This window comes from Anolis carolinensis, chromosome 1 (assembly GCF_035594765.1).
Source record: "Anolis carolinensis isolate JA03-04 chromosome 1, rAnoCar3.1.pri, whole genome shotgun sequence".
NCBI classification, from domain to species: Eukaryota; Metazoa; Chordata; class Lepidosauria; order Squamata; family Dactyloidae; genus Anolis; species Anolis carolinensis.
In genome coordinates, this window is record NC_085841.1 from 210,007,810 (window position 1) to 210,016,108 (window position 8,299).

The window sequence follows — 8,299 nt, forward strand, 5'->3', positions numbered from 1 at the left end:
AGATCCGTCATTCCTGTTGGTCTCAGTGGCCTGGGATAGTGGCGGCCAATCAAAACGCGAGCACATATTCCGCCAGGCCAATCAAAACGCTGATACATACTCCGATTTCACTTTTATTATATAGATAGATAGATAGATAGATAAATAAATAACATAGATATAGATATAATAGATATAGATAGATAGTATTAAGAAAGGACAATGTGCTTATTTCCCATCCTCATTTCCCATCCTAGCAGGAAAAAAACCAAATGAGCTCATTTCCCTTGCTTACCTTAGGAGGTAATGAATGGCTGTGAGCCTTTTAAAAATAAAATTGGCATAAATTTCAAAAGCGAGTGCCATTTCTGTACACAATACATTACACAATTACTACCCCTTGCCCATCTTTATGTGATAAAGGACAGGAACTGGGGAATCTGTCAGGGTTCACGTTGTTTTGTATTCAAGTGTTTTTATACCTCAAGATCTTTTGGTTAATATTGAGGGATTGGTGAACTATTTAAAACTGAATGGATATACCATAATATTGACAATGGTGAAATTCATTGTAATACTTTGCCGTGATGTTTTATCTTCTTGCCAAATGAAAGAGATGATAATGCCTCTCAAGTAAAGAACAATCAATCAGTAATTGTAGTTTACCACCAACATGTTTAAATACACATAGATTTAAAACCAGACTTCTTGGAAGGAATATATTCTACTCAGGTCACAGGTTTGAATATATTAGTTTCTGCCACTTTTGAATTTTTAAAATCTGAAATTTTTTTCACAAAGATAAAGAATTTATTTGAGATTTGTTTTATGTTAATTTTAAACTATAATTACATGTTCATATGTAGCAGTAAAGACTTCTGAACACAAAATATGATAAATATTTATTTTTCCAATCTTTGAGAATAAGGGTTTTTTTCCAACAGTAAAATCAAGTGAGATCCAACATGATGACCATCAATTGAATCTCACATCTCAAGGGTATTAAATGCCCTTTAAATGGGGCTGCCTTTGGAATCGGTTCAACATATTTGTTTATGTCCAATGAAGCACTGAATTTTTGCCTAGACGTATGATGTACACTGCTCTGAGTCCCCCATGGGGTGAGAAGGGTGGGATAAAAATGAAGCAAATAATAAACGTAATATTGCTAGACTATTAATCAGAGCTCGTTACAAGGAATCTATACATCTTATTTGCAGAAGTCCTACTAGTCTACCAGTTCTTTTCTAGGCACAATTAAAGGTGATATTTATGACTTACAAAGTCAAGGCTATTTGAAAACGCCTATCTCCCTGTATAAGTCTGTTCAAGTTTTAAGAGCTTCAAGAGAAATATTCATAGTACCTGCTCCCAAACTATAAGCTTGCCACTCACAGGAGACTGAGGGAGGTTATTCAGAGACACTATACTCCAGTTTAGATGTGGATAAAACTAACTGGTTTTGTTGTGCAATGTCTACTGCAGGAACCGTTGCAAGGCTGGGCCACAACATCCACTGACTGAAGATCAGAACGACACCCAGGAACCGTAGTATCCACAGCTAAATTACCACCATCTTTCAATAGCGGCCGATGGAAGCGTGGTTTATAACCCTGATCTGATTTTTGTAAATGAAAGCATAATCCATCAATGCATTAAAAGGGTGTTAAACCCGATACCCAATACTCAACACAGACCAATATACTGCGCAGCATATGCAGCTTTAAGACCAAACAGTGTCCCATTCCGCAGAAGATATAACTTCAATAAAGCTAACTGGACAAAGTTTACAGAGACCTTGGAAGCAGCTATTTCTGATATAGAACCTTCTCTAGAAAATTATGACCTGTATGTAGAAGCTGTGAAAAGATCCTTGAGGCTCTCAATCCCTGGAGGCTGTCGCACAAGCTACCTACCAGACCTAAATGAAGAATCGCTAAATCAGCTACAGGAATATCTCAGACTATTTCAAGAGACTCCATACAGTGATGTGACTATAGTAGCAGGCAAAAAACTATCTACAGCCTTAGCTAATGCTAAGAAAGACTGCCGGATAGAGCTGCTTGAGAACCTTGATATGTCCAAGAGTAGCCAAAAAGCCTGGTAATTGCTGAGACGCCTGGATAGTGACCCTCTGGTCAACCATGGGCATGCAAACGTAACACCAGACCAGATAGCTCACCAGCTAATTCAGAATGGGAAAACCAACTGCAGCAGAGTAAAGATGAAAATCAACAGGGTGCCAGAACTTGAAACCCACCAGTTGTCATATCCCCTAAACCTGAAAGAACTGAGAGAAACCATCAAGTGATGTAAAACTGGTAAAGCACCTGGCCTAGATTACCTGATGATGGAGCAAATCAAACACTTGGGGCCCAAAGCTGAAAACTGGCTTTTGAAATTCTACAATCAATGCTTGGCACAGAAACAGATTCCCAGAACATGGAGGAAAACTAAGATCATTGCCATTTTAAAACCTAGTAACCCTGCCTAACCCTGCCAAGACACAAGTGTGTGTTTTCCACCTACATAACAGTGAAGCCAACAGAAAACTGAAAGTTACTTGGGAAGGCCAAGAGCTCGAACACTGTTTTCATCCTAAATACCTTGGTGTCACCTTAGACACTAACATATAGGAAACACTGCATGAACACCAAGCACAAAGTAGCTGCACGCAAACAACATCCTGCGGAAACTTACTGGCAGCACATGAGGTGCAGACCCACAAGTAATAAGAACATCAGCCCTGGCCTTGTCTTTCTCAACTGCTGAGTACGCCTGTCCTGTCTGGCAAAAGTCTGCCCATGCGAAGCAGGTGGGCATAGCACTGAACGAAACATGCAGAATCATCACAGGATGCCTTAAACCTACACCTGTTGATAAACTCTATACGTTAGCTGGCATTGCCCCTCCCGACATGCGATGGGAAGTTGCTGCTAACGGTGAGAGAAATGAGGTCGAACATTGTGAAAGCCACCCATTGCATGACTATCAGCCTCCTCCCGCCAGACTCAAATCAAGGAAAAGCTTCATGATAACCACCACTCCTCTTGATGTTCCTCCACCACTCCTCTTGATGTTCCTCTGGGCAGCTAAACCAGGCAATTCCAACTGGATGGCCCCCCATGAGGGTCTTCCTCCAGGGGCAAACAAGAATGGGCAACTTGGAAATCCCTGAACAGACTCAGAAGCGGAGTGGGCAGATCTAAAGATAACCTGGCAAGATGGCACTACCTGGAGGAATCCTCCACCTTGTGTGACTGTGGAGCTGAACAAACAACTCTGCATATGTATGCTTGCCCACAATGCCCTGCCTCATGTACGGAGTAGGAGTTGTTTAAAGCTACGGATAATGCGGTCGCTGTTGCCCACTTTTGGTCAAAACTATTTAGCTATTTGTGATTCCTTTATTTTATCACTTTTGGACTTGTTTGTTATGCAATGCTTTTGACACGAAATAAAATAAATAAAATCCACAGCTAAATGGCCACCAGAAAATTCTGGGTTTTTTCCATAACTAATCCATCGAGATGCACTAATGCACATATGCAAGTCCATTCAGGATCACCCAGGCTTTGTGCTCTGCATGGTATAGAATTCTTATTGGCTTCAGTACATTATCTGGCTTGTTCAGACTTCGAAAGAGTTTTTTACATATGCTGTTTCTGGCTTTATGCATGTGTGTAAGTTTTGCCCTTGAGCCAAACTGCATTATTGTGTCTGAGTAAAGCCACCCTAACAATTTATCTCCATTGTAGAATTAATGTAGTTTGACATGACTTTGTCTTGACTTAATGTTATGGGATCCTGGGAATTGTAGTTTTGTGAGGCACGAGCATTCTTTAACAGAGATGGCTAAACACCTTGTAAAACTAAAAGGTAAAGGTAAAGGTTTCCCCTGACGTTAAGTCCAGTTGTGACCAACTCTGGGGGTTGGTGCTCATCTCCATTTCTAAGCCGAAGAGCCGGCGTTATCCATAGACATCTCCAGGTCATGTGGCCGGCATGACTGCATGGAGTGCCATTACCTTCCTGTCGGAGCGGTACCAAGTGATCTACTCACATTTGCATGTTTTCAAACTGCTACGGTAGGTTGGCAGGAGCTGAGGCTAACAGCAGGCGCTCATTCAGCTCCCAGGATTTGAACCTGGGACCTTTCGGTCCGCAAGATCAGCAGCTCAGGGCTTTAACACACTTTGCCACTGGGGCTCCCCAACTACAACTGCAATAATTCCATAGCATTGAGCCATAGCCGTTAAAGTGGTGTCAAACTGCTCTGGTTCTACAATAAAGATGACCCCAAATTGATCCTTTGTCTGTTATGGTGGTAAAAGATCCTTTTATTTGGGCAGATCTTTGGTCTCTCACTGGCTATCACAGAAGGATCTTTTAAAGTGTTGTTGTATTTTATCTTCATTATTATATTTTATTTTTAAAATTTTTATTGTTTCATAGTATATATTAAAAAGAAAACAGACTGTAAAAACAAAAAAAAACAGAAAAAAGAAAGAAATAAAGAAAAATGCAACAGAATAAGCATGCTTATAAAATGGTATATACAGTCAACACTCTGTTAAACATGTGAAAAATCAAATGAGCCTGTACAGTTATTATACCTTAACATTTCTTATCCCACTAACCCCACACCCGTGAACCCAACCCCCATGACCTCCGACATCCCTCAATATGGATCACATAACTAACCAGCAACTACCCATATGTCTTCTTTCACTAAATCCCCTTTATGGCAATCTTCAAATCTACCTTTATCTTCTTTTTCAGATACCCAAGTGCCAGCCTCCATTAGTTTACAAATTCTTTATTATTTCCTCCTCTGCTGTTTTTTGTCAGCTTAGCCATTTGGATATAATCTGCTAATTGATCTTTCTAGTCTTTAATAGTTAATTCTTGTTTTTCCCCTTCCATGCTTTAGCTATTATTAGTCTCACAACAACAAAGCAATATTGACAAATTTCTTCATCACCTGAGCTAATAAATCTTCTAAATACTCTGCTATGCAATTGCTTCTCACCCTTTTGGCTAAGATCAAGTGTAGATTCATTATTATGTTTTAAATGCTTTCAAACTCTTTTAAATTCATCTTTTTAGTAGAATTACTTATTTTTAATGTGAATCCCACACTGGGAGGAAGACAGTCTGCTACTTAATTCATTTATTTTTAAGACTAATGTACGTTAATGCCAAATATATTTTTTCTAATGAAAACTAACAGGTTATGTTACATCCAACCAAAAATCGTTAATTATTACTATTATTATTTTTGTTATGATTATCATTTTCTTTCTTACCAGTCTCTCCTCACACATCGAGGTGGGTTACAACATTGCTAAAACACACAATCAAAAAATATAATAATTTAAAAACACTCCATAAATTACACATATTAAAACATATTTCCAAAAAATACATATTAAAATACACAAAACAAAAGTTAGACATAGAGTGGAAGTTTATAATTCATCATTATAACACATAGAGGTGATGAATAATCATGAATGTGGTTCTACAAGGTTAATGAATGAATCCCAGGGGCGGGGGAAAGCCCCTTTAAATGGCTCTTGACACATACAAGGAAAATACCAGTCTGGAAGTTGGGAAGTATGCAAGCATTTCCTGTGGAGCCTTTCCCTGAGGTGATATACATATTTACAAAGGGATATATTAATGTTTCTGGTGTGTGCAGTTAGTCAGCCTTCCATACCATGGTCAATTAAAGTAGGGCAAAGGGATGAATGGAGGAATGCAGCCTTCCCGGTATTGTGAAGTTGTTAAAAATATAAAATAAAAATAAAACATTCATGTTCAATCATAATAAGCTTGAACTGAATCCAAATTTTAGGAGGCGGGGTCCAATTTCTCCATAACAATATGAAATATATTTGAAAGAGCAATAATGGACACGTTGTCTGTTCCAATCAGAGAGAAGTCTTTGGATAATTTTTCAAAAGATTTGGAACCTTAAAGAATGGAAAATATGACTTGGGGATTATGAATGTTAATCTTTAGGTACAAGTTGGGGACTCATTTAACTCTTCTTTAAAGAGGATTAACCTCTAGACTTGTGCACGGATTCATTTTGGCCATTTGCCTTCGGCTTCTTTGGTTTGTTCAGCTTGTTCAGATGGCCATAACGACAAGGGCTCAGCCGCCATGTATTTTTTTACCAAAAAATACATGGCTACCGGTCATAGCTATCTAAATATTAAGGTGGCTCTGAGCCTTGAGTCACCTTTTAGCTTCTTCTCTTTTCTCTCCTATGTTTCTCCTCCCTCCCCTTCTTCAGAAAAATACTTTTAAAATTTAATAATAATAATAATAATAATAATAATACATCACACAGTCCTAGACACTTGGGAAGTGTTCGACTTGTGGTTTTGTGAAACGAAATCCAGCATGTCTATCTTGTTTGCTGTGTCATACAATGTCGTTGTGTCAATAATAATAATAATAATAATAATTCCAGCAAAAAAGAAAAGCTTTATTCTCAGAAAACTACCACCAATACCTATAATTTCATTCCTTTGCAAACAAGTTTGCTCTGTTGTCTCTCTCTGTGCTCTCAGCCTTCTTAATTTCTATTAATAATCATCATAATCATTTGGCTGTTGCCATATGCTACTACTAGTAATAATAATAACAAAACTATTGGGCTTCTGTGGAAGTTTTCATTTCTAAAAATTGGGGATGACCTAAACGTTATGAAACTTGGTGGGCTAACGGTGATATATGTGTCCTCCAAGTGTGGCCATTTTAATCCCAACAGCCCTTAAAATGATGGGAAGAGGAGCCCAGGAAGCCCCCCACTGCCACCAATGGCCCAGATCTAGCCACATTTTTCGGCTGCGGACCAAAAACGGCTATTTGGCCACCTGCCCATTTTTGGGAGGTGCACAAAAATGGAACCGGGGGTCCCCTGAAATTTGGGTAGCAGAAATGGATTGAGGTGCAGCTGAGGTGTACAACCTATTAACCACTGGACATGTCCTCATCATATAACATAGGGAAACATTTTCTGTTTTACATCACTAGCATTGTTGAAGTAGACAATCTCTTTCTCAAAAGGTTATAATGGCACCCAACATATCCAAAACATCAGTATTTGCTGAATTGAACAAGTTGTATATGAGTAAAAATTCATGCATTTCAATACATTGCTTTCCAAACTGAACAATGCTCTGATCTAAAAATAAATTAAATCCCCAACTATTGCTGCTGGTATAAAAAGGAAAGAAAAGGAAAATAACATGGAGCAGCTGTGGCATCATCACCAGCTAACTCTATTTTCTTCACCAGGGTTTCATCCCATTGGGACTTGGCATATGTCATAGCAGTAGGGAATAAAAGCTCATAGGCTAAAAGAAGCACAGACATGACTTGCTATGCATGGCAATTGCACCTGGACAGTTACTTCATCGCAATGTCAACACAAATTAAGAAGAATATTTCATGTAATAGTTGTAAATCAGGCTGTAGTAAGGATAAGGACTTTGTCCACATTAAATATGAATTCTCCCCTCATACACATTTTTTCTTCACTTTCCAAATTTATAGCACTGCACAGAGTGAGATACAAACTAAAAATCATTCCTAGCAGGAACTCATGTTCACTGTATTCACTGTGTTCACATTTCCTTGCCTGTTCCTTTTATTTGGAAATCTACCCAGTTTTCCTAAACATCGACTGATGTTTTAAGGTGCTGCAATGCTAGAGATTTGGGAATCAGTGGAAAATTTCATGAGGGGCAGACTTCTTATTTGGAATGGGTCATGTCCTCAATTGCCCTCCCTCATCTGCACCCCTGGGGTAATAACCAATGGAGCTGGGAATAGTTAATTCTTTTAGCTAAAGCAAGGCTCCCCAAACTAAGGCCCACAGGCCGGATGCAATCTTCTGAGGTAAGTTATCTGACCCTTACCCTAACTTTTAGACTTAGAGTTGCCCTAGTCTGAAATGACTTGAAGGCACACAACAACAACAGTCCTAATTAACTTGACTCTTTCATCAGGCAAAAGCAGACCCACGCTTCCTATTGAAATACTGGTACGTTTATGTTGGTTAAAATTGTTCTTCATGTGTTTTGCACTATAAATAAGATATGTGCAATGTGCATAGGAATTCTTTCATGTTATTCAAACTATAGCCTGGACCCCAACAGCCTGAGGAACAGTAAATTGGCCGTCAATTTAAAAAGTTTGAGGATCCCTGGTCAAAAAGTCCTGAAATGGTCATACTGAAGAAGTTCAGGGAATTATAGTCCTTGAACTAGAATACTTGATGGACACCACTTCCACAAAGTAA

General features: G+C 38.8%; 1 long non-coding RNA gene across 1 annotated transcript in view; it reads left to right on the forward strand.

Annotated features, from left to right (window-relative positions):
- The window catches only part of LOC134294186 (uncharacterized), a 37,889-nt gene extending 34,432 nt beyond the window's left edge, over nucleotides 1-3,457 (forward strand). The window contains exon 2 of the long non-coding RNA XR_010001159.1: nucleotides 1,465-3,457. This is a non-coding gene — a long non-coding RNA (uncharacterized LOC134294186). The remainder of the gene's footprint in view (nucleotides 1-1,464) is intronic.
- Nucleotides 3,458-8,299: the final 4,842 nt, after the last annotated feature.